Genomic DNA, 17260 nt, shown 5'->3' with positions numbered 1-17260 from the left:
CAAACATCTGTTACAGATTTAGATGTAAAACTCCCAAGAGTACTATAGAGTGAAAAGTATACTATGATTGTACAGTACATTAATGGAGAAGGAGGAAGGAGAGAGGAGGAGTAAGAAGACGAGGAGGAAGAGGAAGAAAAAGGAGAAGAGGAAGAAGAAAGGAAGAAGAAAGAAGAATAACAACTCATTTTCAGATCATAATTAATTTATTCAACTTAAGGTTTTATTTTATTTATTTTAAAAAGATAGGAGGACAAACCAAATAAAACAAAAATAGAAATAACAACAAAATAAAACAAAATTCACACATTGCACAATAATCCATTTTCCCTTTTTTAATCAAACTATCTTGGATAACTCATCCACATCGACCTTATTGCAATAATAATTGGAGACTTAACTGCATTCTCTCTATTTACATCATTGGTGTAAAAGTGAAAGTAGGGCATGATAACCCTGGATACTTTTACCAGGGTTATGCGAGGACAAATGTATTTGTGCATTTATCAAATGCAGGGCAAGTAGCTTTTTATCAAGAAATGTTAAAAGGGGGATTCCCAGAGTTCCTTTTTGCCCTTTAAAAAAGGAAGGTACTATTCCTTAAAAAAGAAGATTATTTTTCTAATCTCAGGAAATCTGCTTTTTGAACTGGTAGCTGTGAATTCCCTTGCTTCAGGGGTACGGGCCATTTTTTTCTGTCAGGAATAGTTTTCCTGACTGCCACAAGGTAGGCCAAGCTGAAACCAAAACTACTTTCCTTCTCTTTGCCTGCACTCCTTTCGCACCCTCGTTCTGCACCATACCCTCACCAGCTTCCAGAGGTCCACTCTGACTGTTCACAAAGGTATCTTGGAAGACAGTTGAAGTCTGGGTGAAGTTAAGCCAAGAGCCAGGTGTAACACCCTATAGTTATGGATTGCCCAGTCCTACACAACTCAAAAACCCGAGAGGAATTTAAAACAAACTGACTGCTTCATAAGCTTCTCAAGTCTGCACAGAGAACAAAACATATTTACTCCCTTTTTATTTACAGATAGTCTTCATTTAGCAATCACAAATGGGACACACAACTCAGTTGTTAAACAAAGCAGTCGCTAAATGAAACCACAACTATGCTTATAATCTTAGTTTACTTTACACATCTGCAACGTTTTAAGCATGGGCATTGGTCACAATGTTGCTTTTTCATCACCATCGTAACTGCAAATGGTCATAAAATGAAGCAGTCTCTAAAAGACTATCTTTGTGACCTCTCATAAGTCCAGTTTCAATAACCATTTCATGGGTCATAGTCACAAATAAAACTAGACTACAAAAGGTCCAGCTCGCAATACTACAAATCAGTACTTGGAGTCCCATTTGGAACAGAATCTGGTGGGATCTAAACTGTGGACAACCTCCCCAACTGGGCCTTGTTCCATGCCAAGCAATAGATAAATTTGGAGGCACTGTAAGCTACTTTGAATTGGTTCTGATTGCAGCAACTTATAAACAAAACAATTGGCTAAGTGATAGTTCTCGAATTATGACCACAACTGAGCCCAAAATTTCTGTTGCTAAGCAACACAGTTGTTAAGTGAATTTCACCTCATTTTACGACCTTTCTTGCCATAGTTGTTAAGCAACTCACTGCAGTTGTTAAGCTAATAATATGGTTGTTAAGTGTATCTGGTTTCTTCACTTACTTTGCTTGACAGAAGGTTGCAAAAGATAATCGCATCACCTAGGGACACTGCAACTGTCATAAATATGAGTCACTTGCTAAGCATCTGAATTTTGATCACATGATTGTAGGGATGTTGCAACAGTTGTGAGAAAACCAGTCATAAGTTACTTTTTTCAGTATTGTTTTAACTTTGAACAGTCACTAAATGTAAGTCGAGGACTACCTGTACTACAGCATTCCCCAAAGGGCAAAATCATGAGATTGCTTTAGCCTCTCAAAATTTCTTTATTACCCCAGTTTACTTTTGCCTGCTTTTCTGAATAAGTGGCTCTATTTTTTTTTAAAAAAAAAGTCATCTCCTGTTACTATTCTTTAAAAATGCTTATGAAACCCATAAAAATACAGTACAAGAAATACAACAGGAAAAAAAGTTGAATTAATGAGATTACATGTTTTGTTATCTTTGCAGTACTCAAAATACATATGTAATACTAAAAATAATATAAACATATATCTTTCTCAACTAAATGTGGTATTTTATGCAAATTATCTAATTGTTTTGGAAAAGTGGGATATACAAAAAAAAGTTAAACGTTAAGTTTTAGTGACTTTGGCAAGAACACAGGAGAATTCCAAGGATGATCAGTGCAACCAACACTTTCTTCAAATTTGTAAAATGACTCCAGTATTTCAGCTACAATAGGATATTGCTCTTCATATTCATCTGGTTTGCCTTTCTGTCACCTGTTTTAAACTTTTCTTGCATCATGTTGCCCCTGTCACTAGCTCTCTAGCCCAGTGTTTCTCAACCTTGACAATTTTAAGGCATGTGAACCAGCAATGCTGGCTGTGGAATTCTGGGAGTTGAAGTCCACATGCCTTAAAATTGTCAAGGTTGAGAAACACTGCTCAGTTCTGTTAAAAGTGCAAATGCAGCCTGGATTTGGTTTTAGCACACTTCTATAATATCCTGTCTGTCAGTTTAAAGACAGGACATGCTCACAGAGTAGAGGCAGCTTTTATGTCAGAACAGGTGCCAGTTTTTTTCTTGCTGGAGACCCTTCCCAAAATTCAGAGTTAATGTAATGGATCTGTCATCACATGCCCCCAAAACTGGAGATTGTGACTGAAGATTTCCAAGACCTTGCAACACCAAAGGAAAGGACTGATGAGTTAAAATAATGAGTGCTTTCCTGCGGCAATAGACCCACCTGTGCATGTACAATATTTCCATTCCCTTTCCATCAACCTAATATGCTCTTGAAGAGTCAAGCGGGTACTCAGCTCAGAATTGGGAAAGGTCCAGTTAAAGAGACCGTGACGTCAAGACTCGGCTTTTTTTAGCTTGTCTCTTGTGCAAAAAGCCACAGATGCTGACCTTCAGCCCTAGTTCCCAATGCCAGATATTTCTCTAGCCTGCTCTCTCCCTCTTAGATAGAAGGAGATGGACTTTGCGTAAGTGATACTGAAAAAAGCACTCCTAAATCCATCTTCCATTCAGAAGGCTTTGCACCTACCAAAGCCAGATTGTCCTTTCAAGCATATCTCAATATCTTCATCCAGATAAATCGAACTGTCCCAAATCACTGGCTTAGCCATCTGCTAAGTATCTTATATTTTGGAAAAACAAAAACATAATAAGACAAAGAACAATTAAAGTCTGCTAAATTTTCTTACTGATGCAAGGAAGCCCACAAAGCCACAAGGTTGCCTTATCAGCCTCAGTCGACCCATTCAGAATTCAAATCATTAAAATTCCTGGGAATGTATCTGACACAAAAAACTAAAGACAATTTAAAAATAATATTCACAAATCTGGAAAAGTATAATAAGATTTATAAGATGAAAAAAGTTAAAAGTATCTAGCTTAGGAAGAATTGCAGCATTAAAACAAATATTCTACCAATTTTCTGTTCTAAATTTATTGCAATGAAATTGAAAATATATATTAAATGAGTGGCAGAGATTAAATGCTCCTAAATGGCTTTCTAAAAGACCAAGAATTTAAGATACAAGATTTGAAAAAGATGGTGATCTGGTAGCCCTGAAGTTTAAAGTATAGGTTGTCTTCCACTTATGACCTATTAATTCAGTGATTGTTCAAAGTTATGATGGTGCTGAATGAAAATAATGTACAACTTACAGCATCTCCCACAGTCATGTGATTAAACTTTGGATGCTTTGCAGCCCATGCACACTTATGACCAGAGAGGAATTTCATATCTCCCTTCCCCACGTATCTCCACCTATTTACTCCACAGCCCCTGCACCCTAGCTGACTTTTACTGTTTTCTTGCTTCTGCTAACCAATCATGCCTGGCCTGGCCCTTTGTGAGACAGCTACTGGCTGCATCCTTCTTCACATGGCTGTGCATGGCGGTCTTCTCATGAGACCTCTGTAAGATGGCCTCATGTGGCCAGCATGAGTCTCTCAAAAGACTAATGGGTGCATGTCTCAGGAGCAGCAGGAGCAAGAACACAGCAAAGGTGAGCGGGGGAGTGGGGGGTGGGGGGCATAGTGCAGAGTGTCGGGGTCTTGGGATGCATGGCAGTGAGGGCTAGGGCTTTCTGGGGCAACTACTGGTTCACACTGCACTGTTGGGCTGTGGTTTTGTGCCATGCTGCTTGGGCTATTCAGGATGCTATGGCCGTGTTGTTGGTGTTTCTCAGGACGCTGTGGCTCTGAGCTGCACTCTTGGGCTTCCCAGGATACTGTGGCTTCACAGCACATTGTTGGGGGTCTCTCTCCAAATAATACACGCTGTCCTCACAATGCTTTTAGAAATCTTCAGGAGTTTGGGGAACAGCAAGTGTAGCCTTCTCACATAGTTTTAGAAGTTCTCAGAAGCCTTCCAAAGCATACTGAGAATGATGTGTGTTATTTGGAGAATGGCGCAAATAGCCTATAATGAGTATGGCGTCAGGAAGGAGGCCTGACATGTCCAGCAATTGCCTTGCATAGAGCCATATCAGACACTCCTCAGCAGCAGCAGCAGTAGGTAGAATACCAGATCAGCTTGGAGTGGCCGTGCCAGCAGGGCAGCAAGGCTGACAGGGCTAGGAGAATGACAGGATGAGTGGAGCACAAGCAGCAGGGTGAGCGAAGCATATACGGCAGGACAAAAACAGCTCGAAGTAGCAGAGCACGGAAAAGAAAAGCTGGCGGGATAAGCGAAGTGCAGAGTGGCAGGGCAGCAGGGGTGGCTGAGGCTCTGTGCTGTGGTACTGAGGTGGGTGGCCATAGTGTGGAGCTTTAAGTATGTTGGGGGCGAAGTAGAGGCACAGGGGAGGGGTGGCTGAGACTGCTGAAGACCTCTACCTTAGCCACAGTGCCAGTGCTACACAGGATGGCCAAAAGGGCAGAGATGTAAGGGAGGGAGTAGGAGGGTTTGGAGAACTGAAGTGTCCCTGTGACCATAAGTGTGAAGGGGCTGCCAAGAACCCAAATTTTGATCATTTGATCAAAGAAGCACTGCAACAGCCTTAACTTTGGAGACTGAGTACAAGAATTATTTGCTCAGCACTGCAAACTATAAACGGCCACTGAATGGATAACTCAAAGATCACCTGCATACAACTTTTAAGAGATTATGCAACAATGAACATCTGAGATAAAACCAGGACATGAATAAAAAACAGGCTTATTACCTTTTACTTATATTGTATATTTATTTTCATGAAGAGAAAAGCAGGAAAAAAACCACTCACTCAGTGAACAGACTCCTGTAAGTGGCAGGTTTGGATTATTAATAAGACAAAGATAAAATTATCCTAGACTTTTTCTTCAGTACGGCCAGGACTACCCAACCAACTTGAGCAGATTTGAAAACCTTGTAACACAAAATCCAGAGCATCTGATGAACTTTATTTATAACTTTTTGTAAGTTACTTTTTTCAGATCTATTGTAACTTTGCATGGTCGTTAAGCATGTGGTTATAAGTTGAGGACTATTGGCACTGCTGTTGATATTCACATACTTGAATTTTAATAATGGTTGAGTTTTTAAAATATGTTACATTCAATTACTTAAAATTAATCACTGAAACTTTTAAATGTTAATCTTATTCTATGATGCCTATAACCTTGTTCATTTTGGGTCTATGTCTCCCTTTTTTCCTTTTTTTGTGTATGTTTTTCTTTCTTTTTTCCATTTTTTTAATTATGCTTTGTTAAAAAAATAAAGTGGAACTAACTCATAATAAAGGCCAACTAAAATACTGGAGATCTTTCTTGTAGCAAGGATAACTTGCTTCTCTTAGCTGCAGCCATAGCCATTCTATCACCTACACCACGGGTGTCAAACTCGCCACATCATGTGATGTGTTGCGATATATCGCAACTCTTTTTGCATTGCTGGCAATTGGGTGGGCACGGCTTCGATATGATGAAACCGGCCCGCAGGCCAGCACTACACTACACTACACTACACTACACTACACTACACTACACTAAAGAGACAACCAATTTATTTAATATTTTGCTACCCCATTTTGCAAACTGCTGATTGGGTTGCACAACCTAACTGATTGCTCTCAATGCTGGCAGTTAATACAGTTCACAAATATCTCACATTTTTAGATCTGCAATGGAGCTCTACATCAAAGGGAAGATTGTGAGCTCCAGCAGAAGTACTGTATCCCAGGATAGCTGGGTGCTTAGTTCGAAGCCCAGCTGAAAGAGATGATGGGAAGACATGAAATGTAAGTTAAAGAAGCAGAAAGCACCCAGAATTTCTGGATTTAATCTACACTGACAAATGAACAGTGGCATTAAATGGCAAGACAGGGGACTTGGCCTTTGAAATGGTTTAGAACAATCTGTTTTCTATTGCTACCACATAGCATCAGTTTTCTCCTTCAGAAAACAAGAGCAACAACTAAGCACAAGAGGATTACTAACTTCCACCAAAAGTGCAGCTTTTCTTTCTTGGCATTCTTCACATGTTTTGGAATAGTGTTTCCCATAATTCCCAGCCAGCCATGTCTTAAGACAGTTGGAGATTGTAATGCAATGTATGTGAGAAGGTACCACTATAGATATTCATGGTGAGAATATTGATCAACACCAGCCAGGGAATGGAGGGGAACTGGGAACATCCATTGATGAGATTAAGAACATCTATCCCTTCAATTTAATATTTATGTACATGCAGACCATATATATGTTCCATTTCATATTCTATAATAGCCTTCCCTCCAGCACTGGTGAACTTCACCTTCTGTAATATTCGGATGGTAATTTATCATAATTAGAAAGCAATAGTTAGGTAAAGCCTCTCAATGGGACCCAAATTACAATATATAAGAAGAAAATAAATTCTGTTTCATGAAAGGGTGATGACGGCTTAATGCCATCAAATCACTCAAGATAGAGTCTGAAGGATATCAAAAACTAATATGTGTAGCACTGTTGGTTCTTGGAGAACTGGGGATGGAGAGAGCCATTCCTATTGAATATTCACTTTATGGGAGGTAGGAAAATTACTGTTGTTTAATGGTTATAACATGGAGAAAATATCTGAAAAGTTTACACAAAATTCTTAATGCCTATCTTATAGGCAAAACTTCCTACATGCAAATTATTTAGAATAGCCTTGAATAGACTCATTCTATTAGAATACAGAAAGGATAATAAAACTGAAAACAATCTCCATGATGTGTCTCCATCCTTCCTACTTTCCATAAGTAGGACCAAAATGGAGGTAAATTCAGTTTAAACACTGCTCTTACGCAATTAAGGAATTGTAAAATTTGCAGATGTGCTGTAATGGATCCATTTTTTAATGTGATATAAAATGCAGACAAAAATAAAAATTTGAATCAAAATCTGGACTTGTTTCTTCAGACTGGCTCCCAAAACTCAATCTGTTAGCTTACTATACATACAAGGACTGCCAGGTCTATATTGTTACGGACCTTTTAGACAATTAAAGCTGGTGGCTATTAACCATTGGATAATTTCAATAGGAACAATAAGAGCATTTTCTACTCTCACAGGGAGTCATTTCCGTGAGTAAAGGCAGGGACCCAGAAGTTCATACAACTGCAGCTGCAAGCCGCATAATACTCAGAGATTTTCAGAAACAATAAATGTTGGTGCTAGCCGATATCTACAAATAAAGTGGCTTCCAAGTCCACAGTTTATGTGAATGCAAATAATTTCCCTGAAGTGCAGGAAAAGACTGCCACCCGGCAAAGGAACAAAAAGATGATTACCTAGCAAAAATACTCCAAATTTTTGGGAAATAAATATGATTATCCAATCCTTCAGGATGAAACTAATATTATAATCCAAATCCCTCAACCCTGAGATAAAAATGTTTTATAGGCCACATCTGGAAAACATATTGAGGGAAGGATAGCCACCATAATACCACCATTCAGGAAGGATTCCTATCTGAAACAGCCCATAAATCACCTGACTGAATTTCTTCCATAATTCCAGTTGCCCAGAACAAAACCTCACATGGACCCTTAGTGAGCCAATGTTTTTTTCCCTGAGCATCCTGCCTTCACATGGGATTCCAGGGGATAAAGCAGAATCACCTAGAGCACTTTTCCCCAATCTGACATTCTTCTGATGAGCTGATCGAAAACTCCAGTTATCCCCTTGAGGCACTAAACTTAACAAAGACTTATAGCCTCAACTCAGCTTCAGACACTTTGGAAAATAAGTCATCAAGAGTTATACAAATTTTCTACTTGTCTGAATCATTCTATATTGCCCTTCATTATACAATGCCCCAGTGTCAAGGAGGTCAGAAAGAGGAATTTGATCAGTATAAAGTACTAGCAGAATAGTATGAAAATGAGTACCTCTAGGTCTTCCTATTCTAAAACAAATATTTCCTTTTCAAACCATATGATTGGATGCACTCATACCAAGCAACTTAAATATTGCTTTAAAGGGGAAATACATGTGTTGCTTGTTGTTTCAGATGGGTACACGGGATAATTTTCTGCTCTACAAACAAGAGCAGTTCCACAGCAAAAAAAATTCCCAAGAGGAAGGACTGTCTCTGGAGCAAAGCACAACTGAGAAGGCTATAGGACAGGAGCTCCATTTCTGTATCACATTGGAAAGATCCCCCCCCCAAAAAAATGGAACAGTAAATGGAACAGTTTGCAAACCAAAGAATTATACTTTCCAAGGCATATGCATGTCTGCACTTGTTCGCAGAAATGTTTTTAAGTGCAGTGCAATAGCAACATCTCTATATTTCCGGATTCTGACACACACATTGGAAAGTGGAAATAGGGAACAGCTTCCTGATGCATTTAAGTAGAAAAACAATAGCTCTGTGCATAATATGATGCCATAGTTTTGATAATAACCCAAAGAAAAAGAAAATACACCAACAGATCTGCTGATGTGAAAAAATAATGTGGAGTTTGTTATGTGCTTGCCACATGAACTGTCATAATACCTGCTATGATACAGTGAATGTGGACATGGGAATCAATATTCAAGTTTCATATAAGTACTACATTAATTAGGTATGCAGGCTCATTCTGCAGAATTTGATTGTAAAGATACAAATTATATCCTAAGTTCTTTAGAAGAAAGAAGGGATCATTTAAGAAAAAAAACTTCTATTAAATCCAACTAATGCACTTTGCATAAAGAAAGTAGTAGAAATATGTGATCTTCCGCCATCTTGAACAAAATAGATAATTCAATAATTCCATACAGTAATTATTAATTTAACATATTAGTTTCTCTCTGTGAATAACATACATTTGGTGGATAATGTATTTTGCACATACTTCCATTTATATCATCACAGGAACTTCTTAAATGAACATTAGAGATACTGGGTAGCTGCTTCTCGGCTCCAACAGGGCTGATATTCATTCACATGAACAAGAAGGTTAAATAAGTTCACCTTACTAAACTTTTAGGGCTGTGAAAGAGACAACTAACCTGGTGCCCTATAGATGTTTTGAACTAAACCTCTCTCTCGTTATTGATATTTAATAGGAACTCTGAAATTTGAAGCAACTGAAAATCACCCATGAAAATAAATATATAAACCAGATTTACCAAGAGCCAATCATCTTTTTACCTGTGATATGTGAGAATCACCAGTAGATAACTAGTTAGTAGTAATAATGTAAAGGGCCAAAATGGTATACAATAGTCCTCAACTTACAATTATTTGTTCAGAGGCTGTTTCAAGTTACAGTGACATTGAGTGGAGTTACCACCAGTCCCTGAATTACAGATATTGTGACATCCCTGGGGTCATATGATCAAAATTTGGGTGCTTGGAAGCCAGCCCTCACGTATGACTGCGAGAGTGCTTCAACTTCTCACACCCATCTATCTCCCCTCCCCTATCTATTCCCTTTTGACTCCCTGCACTCTGTAGTTCCTGATGCCCTCGCTATCCTTCACTTTCTCCTTGGTCCCACTGCTGATCAATCATGCTCATACTGGACCTTTGTGATGCAACGGTTGGCCACATGAGGTTTTGTTCCCCAGGCTGTGCATGGCAGTATCCTTCCAACCTGAGAAAGATGGCATCATGTAGCCAGCAGATGTCTCACAAATGGTCTGAGGGAGGCATGTCTCATCAGCAATGGGTAGTGAGAACAGAGTGCAGGATGGCAGGGGTCTCAGAGTACAGGGCAGAGAGGGTGACTGGGCTATGGTGGCTAAGGCTTGTTGGGGTGCCTAATGCTTTAAACTGCATTGCACTGCACTCAGGGGCCTCATGCATCCCCAGAACCAAGCTATACCGTGAACTGCCAAGCTAGTGGGGCAAACAGCCTCAGAGTCATGTGGGGTTCTGGGGCTGCTTGCCATCCCCCAAGGCAGGGTGTAGGGCAGCCAATAGGCAGCAATGGGGGGGAGATGGGCAGGTGGAGGGAATTGAAAAGGAGGCAATCCCTTAATTTACTGAGGCTCGGGGCTGGGAGGGGCTAAGCACCGAATGGCTTGGCTTGGGGTGGGCCTCCAGCTAAGGACTGGTGGAATTTAGTTAACAACAGCAACAGAATCCCTATTGCTAAATGATACAGTCATGTGATATTATACTTTACGACTGCATCACTTAGCAATGGAATTCTGATCAACCAAGGACACTGCTGTGGATATAATTTACTTGGATTTCAGTAAGGCATTTGATAAAGCAGACACAACCTACTACTTGATAAGATAGAAAATGTGGGTTAGACAGCATCATTACCAGATGGATTCATAGCTGGCTGGCCAGCGGTACTCAATGTGTGGTCCTCAATGGAACTGCATTCTACATGGAGGGAAGTGTGTAGTGGAGTACCCCAGGGCTCTGTTCTGGGCCCAGTGGTCTTCAACATCTTCATCAATGATTTGGGCAAGGGGATAGATGGGGAACTCATCAAATTTGCGGACAACACCAAGCTGGCAGGAATAGCCAACACTCCAGAAGATAGGCTTAAGATACAGAAGGATATTGACAGACTTGTACATTGGATGCTATCTAAAAAAATGAAATTCAATGGTGAAAAAAGTAAGGTCCTACATTTAGGCAAGAAAAATCAAATGCACAGGTATAGTATAGGTTAGTGGTGGCGAACCTATGGCACGGGTGCCAGAGATGGCAATCGGAGCACTCTCTGTGGGCACACATGCTGTTGCCCCAGCCTTGCCTCCCCCCGTGACCCCCTCCTCTCCAGCAGCCCCTCTGAAGGAGAACTGCCCTCGAGCGTGGCCCACATGTGGCAGCGCAGCCAAGGACATGGCAGCCAGGCAGCGTAGACAAGACTCTGCCCTCACACCCCATCATGCAGTTGATGCTGAGGGGCATGGGCAGAGGGTGTGGCCATCATGGCGCTGCTGGGCTGCCTGGGCGGTCTGTGGTGGGCCCTGGAGGTGGTGAGTGGTCTTGTGGGCAGGCAGGGCGGGGGATGGGGGTAGAGCAGGGGCGGGGCCAGTTTTTGAGCACTCGGTCTCTAAAATGTTCGTCATCACTGGTATAGGTGGTACCTTGCTTAATAGTAGCAATTGTGAGAGGGATCTTGGAGTCTTAGTGGACAATCACTTAAATATGAGCTAGCAATATGCTGCAGCTGTGAAAAAAGCCAACACAGTGCTAGGCTGCATTAACAGAGGGATAGAATCAAGATCACGTGAAGTGTTAATACCACTTTACAATGCCTTGGTAAGTCCACACTTGGAATACTGCATCCAGTTTTGGTCATCACGATGTAAAAAAGATGTTGAGACTCTAGAAAGAGTACAGAGAAGAGCAACAAAATGATTAGGGGACTGGAGGTTAAAGCATATAAGGAACAGTTGCTGGAACTGGGTATGTCTAGTTTAATGAAGAGAAGGACAAGGGGTGACGTGATAGCAGTGTTCCAATATCTCAGGGACTGCCACAAAGAAGAGGGAGTCAAGCTATTCTCCAAAGCACCTGAAGGTAGGACAAGAAGCAATGGATGGAAACTAACCAAAGAGAGAAGTAACCTAGAACTAAGGAAAAATTTTCTGACAGAACAAATTATCAATGGAACAATCTGCCTCCAGAAGCTGTGAATGCTCCAACACTGGAGATTGGACAGCCATTTTTCTGAAATGGTATACGGTTTCCTGCCTGAGCAGGGGGTTGGACTAGATGACTTCCAAGGTCCCTTCCAACTTTATTCTTATTATTGTTATTGTTGTTGTTATCAATTAATCTGGGTGGCTAGAAGCAGATGAACCAATAAAATAACCTTAGGTCAGTCACTCTTTATTTTAGCCCAAAAGCAGTGTCAGCGTCTGCCACAAGCCAGCTGAAGAATGACCCCCTTATTATATTATCCATGATTGTAAAATAGAATGACTGATTAAGCTAAGTGCACATAAAAGTAGTTTAACAAATATATTTACAGGTTAATAAATTTTTTTTAGACTAATGTGTAACAAGATTTTTAAAATAATAAAATTAAACTTGGCATGTTATTAGAAGTCATATGGGTAGTCCTCAACTTACCACCATTCATTTAACTAATGTTTGAAGTTATGATGGTGTTGAAGAAGTGATTTACAATCAGTCCTTGCAATTATGACTATTGCAACATCCCCATCATCACGTGGTCATGATTTGGGCGCTTGGCAATAGGCACGTACTTATGACAGTTGCAGCATCTTGAGGTCACATGATCACCATTTGCGACCTTCCCAGAGGACTTCTGATAAGCAAAATCAATAGGCAAAGTCAGATTTAATGATGGCAGCAAAAACATTGTAATATCAGGCATAGACATGTGATAATTCACTTAACAACTGCCTCACTTAGCAACAGAATTTCCAGTTCCAATTGTGGCCACAAGTCAAGGATTTCTCTAATATAGAAGGTCCCCTGGTTTTGCTCTCAATATCTCCTACTCAGGCAGAAAGTTAAAGATTTGGAGACTTGTGAATAAGCATAATTGCCCAAAAGAGACTTGGAAAACCATTGGGATAGATGGTACTGTAATTCCTTATACGGAAGTCAGACAAAAGAGCATTGACTTTATATCCTATCTCCTAGAACAGGGTTTGTCAACCACAATAACTTCAAGATGTTTGGACTTCAACCCCTCAGAGGTGGGCATTGGGGATCTAGGAGTTTGGGAATGATATACAATGAGAATATTCTGTATAGATCAAACAAAACAATAGAAATAATTTCACCATGCACTGAGTAAATAACAGAGTCGCAGCTGTAAGATACAACAGTGAAAAGCTTAAATGGCTTTTAAAAATGGGATTAAATAAATTTAGGGAAGACACATGCTGAATTCACACAGTTTACTGCATCAACATTTTTTCTAACCACTGCAGTTGAACAAAGCATACAGAGCTGGTTCCCATATAACATTAAGCCATAAATAATAGTTACAAGCCAAAAACGGTTTGGTTCACACATTATGTTAAACCAAAACCAAACACATGTTTTTCACAATGTTTGTACTCAACCAATGGTCCCCATATAAAGCTAATGCATAATGTGGTTTATTGGGTTTTTATTCATTTACTATAACTATTCACTATGGTATATAAACCATAGAGTTTGGGTGGGAAGGGGTGAGTCTGACAGTAAGCCAAAAAAACAAAATGCATTTTGGATTGGGACTAAATGAAACTCAGCTCCGATTATAATATTTCAAGAAGTTTTTTTCCAAAACTGGTTATGTTTTGAGATGGACAAAACAGTCTTAATGGGCTTGAAATTAGAATCAGGATTCTACCATTGTGTTTCCCTTCTGCCACGATAATTGAAAAGGAAATATCCAGATGTAGATGTACTACACTTTGTCCCTAATGACTCTTTACGGGAATAAGAAAGCCTGTCTCCACCTAATTTTCCTTGTGGGCTTCCTGTCCTCTTCAAGGAAATGTGACAAAACACTGTTTGCGGAGATCATCTTTGATCTGACTGCATAAAGGCATTTTTATAAAGTTTATGTTTTCTGCACGTCCATAGTAGTTTGAATTGACCACATAGGCAGTATTTAACTCAACTGATCCTGAAAGATCACATGAGGAGCAGACTTATTTTACAATCCCAGCAGAAATTATAAAAAAGATTCACTCCTTTGAAAGGCACTTACTTCCCAAATGGGATCTGCAATCTTGCATATTCAAGATAGTCAGAGACCTTGGTTGTCAGTCAGAAAGAAGACTAGCAATTATAGCAGGTAATAATTCTGAAGGATCTCATGTGATATACATTATAAAATTAAGTTAACCATTTGTGAAACTTAATTGATGTTTTAAAAGGAAAGTTATATCACTGATAAAACTGGATTTTTAAAAACTACAAGCGAAGAAATGTGTGTAATCTAGAAACATGCTACTTATTCACTGTTTGCATATCACATACATCTTAAACTGTTCCAGTGCTTTCAAGTTCCCAGAAAAATAAAACCTTGGAATGCTTTAAAAAAAAATTAAAAATAGAACTTCTACAAATTAAGAACATCAAGATCTCTGCTCCAACTCTGTCCTCAGCCACAAACCCTGTTTCTCACCCTCACTTGCAATATGCTAAGGATACCATGGTAAGACTTTGAACTTGAAGCAGTTTGTGAATGAACATGCTACATAAAGTATAAGGATTCCCATCACTTTTATTAATATTCTACAATAAGAAAGCCATGATTACAAATGTTCATACCATTCAAGAGTTCTTTTCAGCCAAGGACCTCAAGTATTGAAACTGAACAAAGTTGTAAAGCTGGGGGAATTAAACACAGATCCAAACACAGATGCAAACATACACCCGACGTGCTCTTTCCCTTCCTGCCTGGTGTCTGAAGTCAAACCAGCTGTTAATTTCTTTACATGGATGACTGCTTCCCTCTTTACAGATTTACTTTTATGACTGACAGCAAAGTACCTGACCACAAGTTAGAGTTCTTTTTTCTAATACAAACTGAGGCTGGTAACCATCACTGCTTCCACACAGCTGCAGACCATCTTATGTGGGTTTAGCTGCCAACCTATTTTTTCCCTTAAGTGTTAAACCCATTTCACAGCTGCCACGCAAGCCACCTGTAGGACCTGGTCAGGCCTAATACCACATTTTAACACTAGACATGCAAAAAAAAAAAAAAAGTATCCAAACTGCTGCTTAGTCTAAAACCCCACAGGACTAGATATCCCAATTCTGAAACCTGGGCATGAAAAAATATGTGAGAGCCATGGCTCCAATTTCACACCCACAAGGCTGCTCAGACACTGCAAAAACACAGACCAAGTTGGAAACATCCTCTTGAAAGCTAAGCCAAGGTTTTGTTTTTCCACCCACAGGTCGACCAACCACTGGTAGTTTGGCAAGAAAGACATCACTGGCTCTGTCTTTTATTTTGACTCCAAGGTTTCCTACAAAGGCCAAAAACTTTATGGCAGAGAAGTGGCACAACCAGAGCTATTTCTACAGCATTTTGAATTTTAAATGTGAAAGAGAAGGAATCACATAAACAGACCCTTTGCACAAGAAGTATAATGGGGAGGGGGAGGATCCGGAATTCCTTTGCCAATAATATGAAGCACAAAATTTCACTTGGAAGCAGCAGAATTGCCAGCCACACCCACACGTGGCACTGAAGAACAGATCGATAATTTCTTTCACGATCTGAAAGGAAAGAAACTTTGGGAACTGCTCAAAGAAAAGAAACGGGGAGTCTCCCTCTCCTCTGCTTTCCTTCACTCTGTGGAGATAGGACTCTGAAAAGTACTGTCAAAACATTTGTGGTGCAATCCTGTCTATGCCTACCCCAGAATGTGGCTGCCACTGTAAAGTTGCCACTTAATCAGCAGAGAGTTCAGGGCAAACCAGCAGCTCAAACCTTGGATGTCTCTCTACTGAGAGAATCTCACTATATTCACACATCAAGAACAGTGAAGAGGCCAACAGGCCAAAGGAAGAACAGGGGTGCCTGGTGACAAGAATATTAGATTCTGTAGGCAAAATCTCCACCTCCAGTTGGCCAGATTAACTCTTGCAACAGACGGCAGCAGGGGGTGAGGGCAGCCCCATGACAGCTGAATAGGAAGACTGAAAGCAACAGTTAAGATTTATTAAGAAACTGCCCAAAGAGTATGGAACAGAAATAAAGTAATGCAATCTTCACTGTCCCCCACACTGGAACCTCTGAACAGCTACATCCATCAAAATAAGTTTGAGGAATAATTACAACTTCAGGAAACTATCAGCAACTGCAAATTGCCCCAGAAAGATCTTTCAGAAACCTACAATGTCCTCTGATGTGAAATGCTATTCAGGAAACTGGGAAGATGGGTACACTGAGGTGAAAGGAGATAAAGAAAAGCAACCCCATTCAACTTCAAACAGGTACTGTATGGGGCACAAACAGAGAGCGGGGAAGGAGGAGGAAAAGGAATGGGGAGCTGCAATGTAATCCTAGACTTCGATCGGAATCTAGAAGGAACAAAACAAAACAAAAAGGACAGAGACTTTTCTTCTCCAGCCGTTAAGTTAACGTACAGAGAACGAAGAAAAATAAAGACAACTCTCCGTTTCTCCCGTTGCTTTCCTAACACATATCCAGAATAAAGTCGGCAAAAAGAAGAGGCGCAGGTAATCAAAACTCTTACCTGGAAAGCAGGTTCCCTCTCCCTCTCTCTGTTTCTAGGGCATGCACAAAACTCTCGCCAATCTCCCCCCCCCCCACCAAGCCAGTCTTGTTTTCACGAAGACAGAGATACACGCTCAAGGGTCCCAGCTCTGCAAATCCACACCGAACGGCTGCCTGACCCGAATGGGACGGAGGGGAAGGAGGGAGGAGAGAACGCAACGTTGCGCTAGCCAGCGCGCGCGCCCCAGCGCTCAGCAGCCATTAAAGCCAGTCATGTGCTTCAGTGAAACTTTACACTGGAACCGAGTTGGGGAGGGACTGGGGGGAAGCGAGACAGAGAGAATGAACGAGGAGACGGAGGTGGGCCAAGCCACGCCCATTTCCCTTTTCCCAGCCAATAGATTCTGCTGCGGGGTCGTGGAGGAGGAGGGGGTCGGAACGAGGAAAAGAACGGGGAAAGCTCTACCCTCGGTCGTTACAGAAGTAACCCTTTGAAGTCTCTGCCTTTAATGGAACTGGGCAAGGGAAACTTTCGGTCCT

General features: G+C 40.6%; 1 protein-coding gene across 1 annotated transcript in view; it reads right to left on the bottom strand.

Moving 5' to 3' along the window:
• RARA (retinoic acid receptor alpha) overlaps positions 1 to 17018 on the bottom strand; it is a 248084-nt gene extending 231066 nt beyond the window's left edge. The window contains exon 1 of the mRNA XM_039353972.1: positions 16740 to 17018. The gene's annotated coding sequence lies outside the window, so the exon portion shown is untranslated. The remainder of the gene's footprint in view (positions 1 to 16739) is intronic.
• Between the last annotated feature and the right edge of the window lie 242 nt (positions 17019 to 17260).

The sequence above is a fragment of the Crotalus tigris genome, unplaced genomic scaffold, assembly GCF_016545835.1.
Source record: "Crotalus tigris isolate CLP2741 ecotype Arizona unplaced genomic scaffold, ASM1654583v1 scf7180000018544.1747854, whole genome shotgun sequence".
Lineage (NCBI taxonomy): Eukaryota > Metazoa > Chordata > Lepidosauria > Squamata > Viperidae > Crotalus > Crotalus tigris.
This window is presented reverse-complemented; position numbering and strand designations above follow the sequence as displayed.